The 13,342-nt window shown below is 52.8% G+C and overlaps 1 protein-coding gene and 1 long non-coding RNA gene across 2 annotated transcripts in view; one reads left to right on the plus strand and one right to left on the minus strand.

The window, feature by feature from the left end:
• ELOVL5 (ELOVL fatty acid elongase 5) overlaps window positions 1-1,204 on the minus strand; it is a 61,951-nt gene extending 60,747 nt beyond the window's left edge. Inside the window, exon 1 of the mRNA XM_045009049.1 lies at window positions 780-1,204. The gene's annotated coding sequence lies outside the window, so the exon portion shown is untranslated. The remainder of the gene's footprint in view (window positions 1-779) is intronic.
• The window catches only part of LOC123365994, a 25,003-nt gene continuing 11,661 nt past the window's right edge, over window positions 1-13,342 (plus strand). Inside the window, exons 1-2 of the long non-coding RNA XR_006577873.1 lie at window positions 1-476; window positions 6,017-6,141. This is a non-coding gene — a long non-coding RNA (uncharacterized LOC123365994). The remainder of the gene's footprint in view (window positions 477-6,016; window positions 6,142-13,342) is intronic.

Raw genomic sequence — 13,342 nt, forward strand, 5'->3', positions numbered from 1 at the left:
CAGCATGCTTTGCAAGCGCTCACTAATCTCACACCGATGGGAATGAGGTGCGGGTTGTAACCATTGTGCTACAGCGGTGATTTAAACCAAGCCCCAAGGAGGCTCCGTGGCTAACTAGAGGCCTCGCAGCCAGTCAGCTGAAAAGCCAGAACTCCTGGCCCCTGGCCCCCAGCCCCAAGACCACGGCTGCCCCCCCGGAACTAGGAAATGGTCGCGATGCCCTCAGCCAGCGGGAGCAGGGCGCTGGGGATGAGCCCGAAGTCGCTCTCGGTGAAGGAGCGGATCCCGGCCGCGCGCACCGGGGTGGAAAATCCCCGCAAGCAGCAGCAGGACACTAGAGACACCACTTGTTGCGACTCTCCCGGCCGTCGAAAAAGCTCCAGCTGCTCCCCAGGCACGGGCGCCGGCTCCAGCTCGCCGGGCCTGGACGCAGCACCGCCCCGCCGCAACAGCGGATGCACCGCGCGCCCTTTCAGGTTCTCATTTTCATCCATTTATTTATTTATTTATTTATTGCGTGCAGCCGCGCGGCTGCCTGGACGCTGCCTGGAAACAGCACCGGGCTCCCTCCACCACCCGGCCGCCGCTTCCCCCTGCCCGCACCGTCTGTCAGCGGCTCCCAGCCCAACCACCAGCCGCTGCTCCCGCAGGCTGCTGCGGCCGGGGGCCCAGCTCGCCACCACCCCGCGGGCCGGGCAGCGCAAGTTGCCGCTCCCCCTGGAGGGGCAGCAGGGACCCGGCCCGGAGGCTCTGGGGAAGTTTGCCCGGCAGGACTTTACCTTCTCCTCACTCCGCGAGCAGCGTCGGGCGGCGGCAGCTGGTGCGGGAGGAGGGAGGCGGCGAGGTAGCGGCTGCCGGCCGGCGCTGTCAGGCTGCAGAGCGAGGCGCGGAGGGAAGGGCCGGGCGCCGCGCGGAGGAAGGCGGGGGAAAGAGGGGGAAGTGCGGTCCCCTGAGTAAATCGTGGGCTGATTGTGACGTAACAATGGTGCTGGGGACAAATGAGAAGCTGCCTGGAAAGGGGGGCGCTATGACGTCATGATCGCCAGGACCAATCCAGGGCTAATGGAACGTTCGGGACCGGGGACCCCCCCGGGGACAGGAAGAGACGGGGCGGGGAGAAGGGGGCGAGGCTGACTGGCAGTGGCGCCCTGGCAGCGAAGGGCAGAGACTCGCCCGCTGCCGGGCAGAGCACCGGCCTGGGGACAAGTGAAGCACGATCCCGGGGAGCGACGGGGGCGGCGGGGCTGCGGGAGGGAGCGAGCGAGCGGCGGGGCTGGGGGTTGGTTGCGCCCCATCGCGCCCTTCCCCTCTAGCCCCCAGAAAAGCTACACAGCCCGGCCCGGGACCGTTACGTCCCCCATCCAGCCGGGCCCCTCTGCCGCTCAGCCCAGGCCCCGCCCCGTGTGCGGGGCGGGTCCGCGCTGAGCTCACCGCTCTCTGCTGCTGGAAACCCAAACTCTCGGCTCATCACCCCAGTCAGCCGGCGGCCGAGGCGGCCAATCAGGGCGGTTGTGGGGAGGTGCTGTCCAGGTTTCCCCACGCCGCCTCACTGCTATTGCGGGCCACTGACCTGGCAGCTCCTAGCGGGGCTTCAGCCCAGACACGTGCCGCCCCCCTTCCCCCCCAGGGTGATCTGATAGCAAGTCTGAAAAATCAGGACAGGGGCTGGGGGGTAATAGGCTCTTATATAAATAAGAAAAGGCCCCGCATAGTGGGACTGGTTCTATGAGATTGGGACATCTGGTCATCTTACCCCCTGTAATGAGAGCGTGTGGCAGAGCGGGCCCTGCAATGGTGCAGGAGGTCACTGCACTGAGCGTGGCTTGTATTCAGGACACTGCACAAGGGTTAATGACTCGTGGGCTCCCGCACCGGCGATGTCCGGAGCAAAGGGGTAACATGCAGGGCAAGGGAGGACTTTGGCCCAGCCTGGCAGTAACCATCCCATACATTCTTCTTTCACTGTGCCCTGTTGATGTTTGCTGATCACATTAGTGCTGCTAAATGGAGAGGGTTTCTAGAACAGCCTGTTATTTAGGTTGCCTGACCCCTGCCAGTGTCAGGAGCACTTGTACTCTGGTCGCTAGCCCTGCTGACACATCTACACTGCTGTTGTTACCCTTGCTGCCTAGATTAAAACTAGCAAGGGTTTGCCTACCTGCACTACAATCACACCTTCACCTGCATTGTAGATGTACCTCATAAGACCTTGTTTTCAGTTGCTTATAACTTTGCTGAACTTCAACAGTTTGGACTGAAATTTTGCAAGCCAAGTGTCTGCCTCAGACTGAATTTTTGGGGAAAATTTTAAACCAAAACAGTTCAGCTGTGTCTGAGAATGAGACTAAGGAAAATATATTAGCTTTCCCATGTTAACTAAGTGTGACCCTTTCTTTCAAAAGCTGTAGCCTGTGCACTGAGTGAGGCATAGGTCCTGTGGAGAAATATCATGTGATCATATAATTAAAGAGTGTATCATTCATATGCATAAGGGGTTGAATTAAGGTTTCATAGGCAACTGTAATTCTGCCATTTTCTAACATTTGAGTGCTTAACTGTGCAACCTTAATAACATTACAGTAGTTTAATGTAGTTTTTGTGTAATATAATAAATACAATTCTAGATAGCTATTCTCTCTCTCTCATTACCCAACTCCTCACAAGAATATCTGAGTGCTTACAAAAGTTACAGTATCCACAGTTAAATTATATTCTGGGTTTCTCTCCAGAATAGGGTACTTAATAGAGAAATAAAATTCTCCTGCTCCCTGCCCCAGGGGTGGTGGCTATCCAGATTAGATAGTCTTTAACACAGGAAATAAGGACAATAAATAAAGCGAGTGAATTGGAGATAAACTAATAGTAAGGCTGTCAGTTTGTCACAAAAGTCATGGATTCTGTGACTTTCCGTGACCTCCATGACTTCTGCAGCGGCCAATGCGCCTGGCTCTGGGGCAGCGCAGGCAGTCCCTGCGCAAAGCACACCGGCCGCTGCTGGGTCAGTCTCAGGCCACCGCCAGCAGCAGAGTTTGGGTGTGGGAGGGGGTTGGGACATGGGATAGGGTGAGGCGGGCTCTGGGCGGTGCTTACCTGGGGGGCTCCGCAGAAGCGGCTACATCCCCCTCACTTAGGTCCCAGGTGGAGGCATGGCCAGGCAGCTCTGTGCACTGCCTCCACCTGCAGGCACCGCTGCTGCAGCTCCCATTGGCCTTGGTTCCCAAAGAGAAGCCAGCGCTCTGGGTGGAGGCAGCCTGCAGAGCTGCCTGACCACCACGCCTCCACCTATCACAGGGGCGGCTCTAGCAATTTGGCCGCCCCAAGCAGTCATGCCCGGGAGGCGCCCCCGACCCGCGGGAGCAGCGGACCTCCCGTGGGCATGACTGCGGAGGGTCCGCTGGTCGCGCGGCTCGGCTGGACCTCCCGCAGCTGCGGGCGGTTCGCTGGTCCGGCGGCTCCGGTTGAGCTGCCGCAGGCGTGCCTGCGGGAGGTCCACTGGAGCTGCCGGCCGAGCGTCCCCTCCGCAGTCATGCCTGCGGCAGTTCCGCTGCTCCCGGGGCTCCGGTGGACCTCCCGCAGGCATGACTGCGGCAGGTCCGCCGGCCCAGCCTGCCGCCCCCCCGGGAAAGGGCCGCCCCAGGCGGGTGCTTGCCCCGCTGGGCTCTAGAGCCGGCCCTGACCTATCAGCTGAGCGAGGGGGATGATGCCGCTTCTGGGGAGCCTCCCAGATAAGCGATACACAGAGCCCTCCTCACCCCATCCTGAGCCCCAACCCACTGCCCCCTCCGAAACCCAAATTCTGCTGCTGGGGGAGGGAGGGAGGGAGGCGCGGAGTCAGGTAGGGAACCTGCTGGCCCTGCCAACACCAGCGGGAGTCCCGGGCCATGCTCAATCACCCACCCCACTCCCCCAGGCAGCCAGGCCACCCTCCCCCAGCACCCGTGGGGTCCCCAGGCAGCCCCCCTCCCAAGTTTTATTCACTGGTATTTTTAGTAAAAGTCATGAACAGGTCACCAGCCATGAATTTTTGTTTATTAAAAATACCCGTGACTAAAATGTAGCCTTAACTAATAGTAATGTGTAGATCGGGGTAGAGAGCGGGGTCGGAGGCTGCTCCACGTGGCTCAGCCCTGCTCTGGCGCTGGGTTGGGGGCCGCACCACGCAGCTCGGCCCCACTCTGGCCAGGGCGCAGGGTCGGGGGCCAGACCACGTGGCTCAGCCCCGCTCTGGCACTCCGTCTGGGGTGCAGGGTCAGGAGCCGCACCATGCGGCTCCTAGAAGCCACGGCATGGCCCCACTCCAACTCCTGCACACTTCAATGGCCCCCTCCAGTGCTCCAATGGGAGCTGCAGGGGCAGTGCCTGCGTATGGGGCAGTGTGCAGAGCTGCCTGGACGCGCCTCTGCATAGGAGCCATAGAAGGGACATGCTGCTGCTTCCAGGAGCCGCTTGGGGTAAGTGCTGCTCGAAGCCTGCACTCCTGAGCCTCTCCCCATGCCCCAACTGCCTACCCCATCCCTGATCTCCCTCCTGCTCTCCAAACCCCTCAATTCCAGTCTGGAGAACCCTCCTGCATCTCAAACCTCTTATCCCCAGCCCCACCCCAGAGCTTGCACCCCCACCTGGAATCTGCCCCCTTCCTGCTCCCCTGCCCCAGCCGTGACCCCCCTCCCACCCTCCAAACCCCTCAGTCCCAGCCCAGAGCACCCTCCTACACCCCAAATTTCTCAACCCCATCCCCATCCCAGAGCCCACACCCCCAACCCTCTCCCGCAGCCCAACCCCAATTTTGTGAGCATTCATGGCCTGCCATACAATTTCTATTCCCCGATGTGGCCTTCCGGCCAAAAAGTTTGCCCACCCCTGGTGAGAGTTTGCCATCTCTTTGGCAATAACGTAAAATACTAACATTTGGGGATAGTGACTGGCTTGGAGACTAGAATGGAGATCAATATTTACCTGATGTCTCTCCCTCCTCAAAAAGGAATTTCACAAATAAAAGTAAATGTCGGCTTCTTGCAGCAGCCAGCTGAAATTGAGTGAGTGTGAGTGAGCTCACCTGAACTGTTTGAATGAGTAGGTTGTGAGTCTCTGCTAGTTAAGACAAATTAAACAAAAAGTTGCACATTCCAAGAAGAGCTTCACTTTATCAGGGAAGGGAGAAAAGCAGACTTCATGAAATTCACAGAGAATCGAATTTACCTGAGAGACTTAAATCCAGATTCACAAAGGTACTTTGTGCAATGCCTAATCTCTATGTACGCTGCTCCCTAGTGAAATTCTCAGCTGCAAATTAGGCACCCAGGCTCCCTTTTCAATACATGCGGGGAGAGAGGCACCGAAGGAAGGGATTCTCAGTAGCCAGCAGGGAGCTGAGCTACTGAGAATCTGAGCTGAGCAGGGAGTCACCTAAACTAGCCGGAAGTGCTGAGCAAAGCAGCAGGGCATAAGGCCCAGATCCCCAAAGGACATTGAGAGATCTAACTCCCATTGATCTGGGTATTAGCCATCTGACTGACAGACCAGAGATAGATGCCGCCTTCCAGATGGGATCCTCAGCCATGAACCTTCATGAAAAATCTCTGGTTAGGACACTTAATTAGGATGTGGGAGACTCAAGTTTAAGTCTGTGCTTCAATAAATATTTATACAAAGCAGAACAGCTCCACCAGGAGATACTGAGAGAAGACCCATCCCAGAATTCTCAACCTAGTGGTTAAGGTAGTCATTGGGGATGTGAGGCTTGAGTTGAAGTCTGGAGCAGGGACAAGAACCCAAGTCTCTCATATCCTAGGTGACTGTCTTAACCACCAGGATGTGTGTACATTTTTCCAAAAAATTCTTGACCTGCTTGCCTCAGGCTGTCTTTTGTACAGATCCATGTGTCTGACGAAGTGGGTATTCACCCACGAAAGCTTATGCTCCAATACGTCTGTTAGTCTATAAGGTGCCAGAGGACTCTTTGTTGCTTTTTACAGATCCAGACTAACATGGCTACCCCTCTGATACTTTTGTACAGATGATATACTGCCTCCCCTCCCCCCATCAGTGGTCTGCATCCAGCCCACCTGCTGTGGGATGTGGCAAGTATTAGGTCCTTGATGTGTTCAGAGCACGCCTACAGGATTGGGCCCCATGAGCCAGGTAGGTGTATCCCCACCACTACCCAGTTTGAGAATCACCCTTTGGGGCCATCAGGGCATTGGCTTGTACTAGCACTCGAAGCAGCCTGTCTGCTGTGGAGAGAAGTCAGCACTTGGGTGGCTTTGCAAATGCTGACCAGTAGGAACATAGGCACCTAGGAGATTTAGGTGCCTATGGGATTAGGAAACAGTTGAGTGGCAGTTTTGAGAATGTCAGTGGCACCTAAATGTGGCCTAAAGAGGCAGAGAGGCACCTAAGTATCTTTGTGAATTTGGGCCTTAGTTATTAGAGTGGTGGGTGTGATTGAAATCCCCAAGACAGATGGAAAGCAGTGATTTAGGGTACATCTACACTACAAGACTATTTCGAATCTACTTAATTCGAATTTGTGGAATCGACCTTATGAAGTCGAATTTGTGTATCCACACTAAATACACTAATTCGACTGTCTGAGTCCACAGTAACGGGGCCAGCGTCGACTTTGGAAGCGGTGCACTGTGGGAAGCTATCCCACAGTTCCCGCACTCTCCGCTGCCCATTGGAATGCTGGGTAGAGCCCCCAATGCCTGCTGGGGGAAAAAATGTGTCGAGGGTGGTTTTGGGTAACTGTCATCATTGAACCGTCACTCCCGCCCTCTCTCCTTGAAAGCGCCGGCGGGAAATCTGTTCGCGCCCTTCTCTGGTCGGTTACAGCTCGGACGCCACAGCACTGCGAGCATGGAGCCCGCTGCGATCATCGCTGCACTTATGGCCGTTGTCAACTCCTCGCACCTTATCGTCCACCTCTTCCACAGTCAGCTGCTGAGAAATCGGGCGAGGAGGCTCCGGCAGCGCGGTGAGGACAGGAAGTCACAGAGTGGCGCAGACCTCTCACAAAGCAGGGTACGCCGCGCAGTGGAGATCATGGTGGCAATGGGTCAAGTTCATGGTGTGGAACGGCGATTCTGGGCCCGGGAAACAAGCACGGACTGGTGGGACCGCATAGTGCTGCAGGTCTGGGATGAATCACAGTGGCTGCGAAACTTCAGGATGCGTAAGGGCACTTTCCTTGAACTCTGTGACTTGCTGTCCCCTGCCCTGAAGCGCCAGGACACCCGGATGCGAGCAGCCCTGACTGTGCAGAAGCGAATGGCCATAGCCCTCTGGAAACTTGCAACGCCAGACAGCTACCGGTCAGTAGCGAACCACTTTGGTGTGGGCAAATCTACCGTAGGGCTTGCTGTGATTCAAGTAGCCCACGCAATCGTTGAGCAACTGTTCTCAAAGGTAGTGACCCTGGGAAATGTCCAGGTCGTCATAGATGGCTTCGCCGCGATGGGATTCCCAAACTGCGGTGGGGCTATAGATGGGACTCACATCCCTATCCTGGGACCGGCCCACCAGGCCAGCGAGTACATTAACCGAAAGGGCTACTTTTCTATGGTGCTGCAAGCACTGGTGGACCATAGGGGACGTTTTACCAACATCTACGTCGGTTGGCCGGGCAAGGTTCATGACGCGCGTGTGTTCAGGAACTCTGGTCTGTTTAAACGCCTCCAGGCAGGTACTTTCTTCCCGGACCACAAAATAACGGTTGGGGATGTGCAGATGCCTACAGTGATCCTCGGGGACCCAGCCTACCCGCTAATGCCCTGGCTCATGAAGCCCTATACAGGCGCCTTGGACCGTGAGAAGGAACTCTTCAACTGAGCAAGTGCAGAATGGTGGTGGAGTGTGCTTTCGGATGTCTCAAGGGGAGATGGCGGAGCTTACTGACTCGCTCGGACCTCAGCGAAAAAAATATCCCCGTTGTTATTGCTGCTTGCTGTGTGCTCCACAATCTCTGTGAGAGCAAGGGGGAGACCTTTATGGCTGGATGGGAGGTTGAGGCCAATCGCCTGGCTGCAGTTTACGCTCAGCCAGACACCCGTGCCGATAGAAGATCCCAGCGGGAAGCACTGTGCATCCGGGAGGCTTTGAAAGATAGGTTCCTTGGAGAGCAGGGTAACCTATGACTCTCCAGTTGATTTACAAAGAAGCTGAACCTGAGTCTGTTTCAGTGACTGTTGACTTCGATCTGCGGTTACATACCCCGTTCTCCCGGTTTCCCCCCTTCCAACACACGTTTTAAAATAACTTTAATGGAACACTGATTATTAATAAAGTTTTCTTTAATTATGAATTCCTGTTCAAGGGTTGAAACATGGACGCGGACTGTGGTGGGTACGGTGTGCACTGATGTCCAGACCGCTTCTACACTAGAGGAATGACAGGCTCCTGCTCCTACAGCGGTCTCTGGGGGGAGGACGGTTGCAGGTGGGTGTGCAGGAAGGGGTGGGTTTGCAGGAAGGGGTGAGGGGTGCCGTCTTTGGGACGGAGTTTGGATGCAGGCTCTGGGCTGGGGGTTGGGGCATAGGAAGGGGTGAGGGGTGTGTGGGAAGGGTGAGTATGTGTCCGTGGATGAGGGCTCTTGCTGGGGCTCAGGGCATCGGAGAGGCTCATGGCTAGGGGGGAAGGGCATGGTAAGGGCAGCCTGCCTTGCCATTTGTGGATGTCAGGCGCTAGGACCCTGGGGCAGCATACACCTCACAGACTGACCCGGGGCAGCATTCACCTCACAGACTGACCCTGGTGCCTAGTGACTGCAGTCTGTGTGTGTCCTGCTGTTGATCCTGCCCCCAAGTCTGTACCCTGGTAAGGGAGGCTGTCCTATGCAATTAAAAAAACCCTCCCCCCCCTTCACACAAAGTCTTCTGACAAGGAAAACGTGACGGAAACAGTGAATAACAACAAACTACTTTTAATACTCAACTACACAGTGGGGGGATGAAACTTGGATTTGGGACTGGGTGATCCAGGAAGGGAAACACTTCTCATATTTTAGGGAATGAGAGATGTTTGGTACATGAGCGCTCTGCTGGGGTGGAGTGACAGTTTTCACGGCCCCTAGCACCCCTCCTTCTTGTGATTTTTGGTGAGGGGGGGACAGAACTTTGTGGCGGGGGAAGGCGGTTGCAGATACAGTGCAGGGGGGCTCTCTGCTCCTGCCTGCGGTCCTGCAGAACATCTACAAGGCGCCGGAGCGTGTCCGTTTGCTCCCTCATTAGCCCAAGCAGCGTTTGAGTCGCCTGCTGGTCTTGCTGCCGCCACCTGTCCTCCTGTTCGCTGTGTGAGCGCTGGTGCTGACATAGGGTCTCCCTCCACTGTCTCTGCTCGGCCGCCTCGGCTCTGGAGCAAGCCATCAGTTCAGAGAACATCTCGTCCCTAGTCTTTTTCTTTCGCCGCCTAATCTGCGCCAGCCTCTGTGAGGGGGATGCCGGGGCATTTCTTGAAAGACCCGCAGCTGTGTGATGGGAAAAAGGAAGTGATTTCCTTGAAAAGATACATGTTTGCGAACACTGAACACAGTCTAGTCAGTTTCTGTGAACAAGACCATACAGGGCACCTAGTCTCACGAGCTCTCAGGACAAGTTCGAGATTTCGGAATACGCTTTCATTGGCTGCGGTCTTGCACAGGAGATCGGACAAGCGGGGCGGTACAGCTGAATCCATGTAGCAGCCAGGCCTGGTAAGCACTACACTATAGGCTGCTTAACAGTTAATGGATAGCTGTGCCCTCCCGCTGAAGGCAATCTGTAAAGCATAAAGTCTGACCCTGTTCCAGCCCCTCGCGGCTGTGCCCGGGAAAGATCACTGTATGCTTTTCCTCTGTGGCCTCCAACAACTGGCTGTTAAACGAAGGTCATTGCTATGCAAAGTAAAAGTCAAGCATTCACAATAGTAACAGTACACTAATTGCCCTAATTAGATGCAGCAGTCGCCGAACGAGATTACCCTGAGGCGGGTCACTCGGAGAGAGAGAGAGAGGATGCTGCTAGAATCCCTGCACAGACCAGGACCGTACGCTGCAATGCTGGTGGAGGCAATGATTCCGCTGTACATTAGGATGGCCTGGCGCGGAAGAGTGTGCTTCCACGGAGCACCAAATAAGGCACCTCTCCCCAGGAACCTCCTGCGGAGACTTTTCGAGCTGCTCTCCGAGAGCTTCGTGGAAGTGTCCCAGGAGGATTTCTGTTCCATCCCTATATGTGTGGACCTTCTCTTTATATAGTTTTTTAAGGAAAAGTTTTTATATAGTATTTACATATTTTTTATTCCTGTTTTTTAAAAAATAAATGTTTCCATGTTTATAGCACTTACCGACTGATCCTTCCCCTGATTCTGAGTCCGGGTTAACGGCCGGGGAGGGTTGGTAGGGGATCTCTGTGAGGGTGATGAAGAGATCCTGGCTGTCGGGGAAAGCGGTATTGTAAGCGCTGTCGCCTGCGTCGTCCTCCACAAACCCTTCCTCATCTTCCCCATCGGCGAACATCGCCGAGGAACTGCCCCTCGACACTATCCCATACTCAGAGTCCACGGTCACTGGTGGGGCAGTGGTGGCAGACCCACCTAGAATGGCATGCAGTGCCTCGTAGAAGCGGCATGTCTGGGGCTGGGCTCCGGAGTGTCCGTTTGCCGCTCTGACTTTTTGGTAGCCTTGTCTCAGGTCCTTGATTTTCACGCGGCACTGCGTTGTATCCCGGCTGTATCCTCTGAGTGCCATGGCTTTGGAGACCTTCTCGTAGGTCTTTGCATTCCGTTTGTTGGAGCGCAGCTCCAAAAGCACAGACTCATCGCCCCACACAGCGATCAGATCCAGGACTTCACGGTCTGTCCATGCTGGGGACCTCTTTCTATTCTGGGATTGCATGGACTCCTCTGCTGGAGAGCTCTGCATCATTGCAGGTGCTGCTGAGCTCGCCCCGATGTCCAACCAGGACATGAGATTCAAAGTGCCCGGACAGGAAAAGGAATTCAAATTTTCCCGGGTCGTTTCCTGTGTGGCTGGTCAGAGAATCCAAGCTTGGACTGCTGTCCAGAGCGTCAACAGAGTGGTGCACTGTGGGATAGCTCCCGGAGCTAGTAAGTTCGATTTGCATCCACACCTAGCCTAATTTGAGATAGCCATGTCGAATTTAGCACTACTCCCCTCGTCGGGGTGGAGTACCGAATTCGAACTAAAGAGCCCTCTAGGTCGAATTAAACGGCTTCCTGGTGTGGACGGTTGAGCGGTTAATTCGAATTAACGCTGCTAAAGTCGATTTAAAGTCCTAGTGTAGACCAGACCTTAGAAAAATCCTATGTTTTTAGTGGAATTGGAGGGAAGAGGAAACCATAAAAAGGGTGGCAAAGTTCAGGGGCATAGTAAAGAGTATGCTGTAGCATTTAGAAAATAATAATGGAAGATATAGGAAGGTGCAGGGGAAAATGCATTCTCCAGAGTTGGAAAGTTATTCAATAGTTACACCAGAGATTCTCAAACTGTGGTCTGTGGATCACTGGTAAACTATGGAGAGTGGGCTGATCACATGTTACTGGCTCCTAAATACTCATACTTTATAGAAGCAATTGCTGTAGTTGCCACAATGATTTTATGCAATCATGACTAGGAGGTGAAATGATCCATGGAAATTACAGTAGAAGGGGGAGATAATGGAGATTTTCACATCCACACTATTCAAAATGTTTGTGAATCTCTGAGTTAGAGGCACAGACTAAGAGGTCCAGGAGAAAGGAAGGGTCCCCTTAGCATAGAGTCTACACAGATAAAACAACTTTAAGGGCCCATCTAAAGCACGGGACTAGCTGGGCTAGACAATTGGATTGACACAGTTTTTTTTTGTTTGGGACAATCATGTTTAAGCCTATGTCACAATTCCCTAATGGTTCTATTACATAGACTGACAGAATTACACTTGTAAACAAACCCCAAGTTTAGTTTAAACGTTTGCAGACAAACAAGATGATAAGAGTTTGGTTGGCTAGAGTGGCAAGAGTGGTTTATTTTAAACCAAATAAAAAACAAACAAAATAAAATTTCTTTAACTAAAGTAGAGATGTAGATTAAAGGATGTATGGGGTTTTTACCCTTGGTTGTCCACAACCAGCTTTAAACTGTTTTGCCACTATGTAAGGCTGGCCTAACTCACTCAACTTTTCAGTCCTAACTCACCCTGACAAACAATTATTATAATCTACAAATTGACCATCAGCAGACTATTTAAAAAACAAAAACTAGGATTTGTGTGGATGGTAAGAGAGATAGCAATTGCATCTTCTGATTATTGCTAGTTTAAAAAAAAACCCTGTTACTTTGAAAACCTGCTAAAAAAGGATTTTTACTCAAGTAGTTTTACTTACATTATTTTCTCTGATTCTGTTACCCAGTCTAGATTTTGAAGTAAGCTAGTAACTGGTGGAGTAATTCCATTAGTACTTTAATTATAAAATGTCCTTCAGGGCCAGTTTTCAGCAACACTTTTGTCTATCATGGCTCTTAGCTGGATGGTATAAAGTACACGTTGGTAAGATTCCAAGTTTTATCTGCCAATTCATGTCTCAGTATTGGACTGGAATATCACTGTCGATCTCTTTATTAAATAAACTGCCAAAAGTAATACAGATTTCAAATTTAGTTAGTATTTTATTGTGATGAATAGATTGCACAAGTAGAAGAGAAAAGGGGGATGGGTGATAACTTCCCTTTTAAGATTCCATATGCACACACTCACACACATTCTCTCTCTCTCTATAATCACCTGCTCCTGCATCATTGATCACTCTTTTATTAACAGAAAAATTAAAAGGAATCTATAGAGAACAATGTCAGAGTAAGGATTTTGTCTTGAACCCTACATTCACAAGGCACATTACGTCTGAAAGACCAAGGCCTACATTTTTAAAAGCATCCAGTGACTTTGTGTGCGTGACTTGAGACTTGGCCATAATTTCCAAGGCGGGGAGCACTCACATCCCTCTTTGACTTCACCTGGAACTTGGTATGTTCAGCACTTCTGATAAATCAAGTTCAAGACATCTCAGCTGCAGCACTTCAAACAAGTTGCCACTTAAGAGGCTCTTTAGTTTGAAATCCATTTCTTTTAGACATTGGAGGAATATTCATTTCAGCCTATGGCCCCAATCCGGCGGCTAAGGAAGTCAGTGGGAGTTTTGCCATTGATTTTAATGGGAGAAGGAGCAGGGCTGTTTTTCCACTTTAGCTAAGTTGTCTTTGCATGCCTATAGAACGGAACAGGTGTTTTCACACCAGTAGAGCTAAAATTGGCTTGAAAATATGCTTTAGATAAACTCACTCCTTGGGCCCCGGCGGCAGTCTGCTGTC

The sequence above is a fragment of the Mauremys mutica genome, chromosome 3 (genome assembly GCF_020497125.1).
Source record: "Mauremys mutica isolate MM-2020 ecotype Southern chromosome 3, ASM2049712v1, whole genome shotgun sequence".
NCBI classification, from domain to species: Eukaryota; Metazoa; Chordata; order Testudines; family Geoemydidae; genus Mauremys; species Mauremys mutica.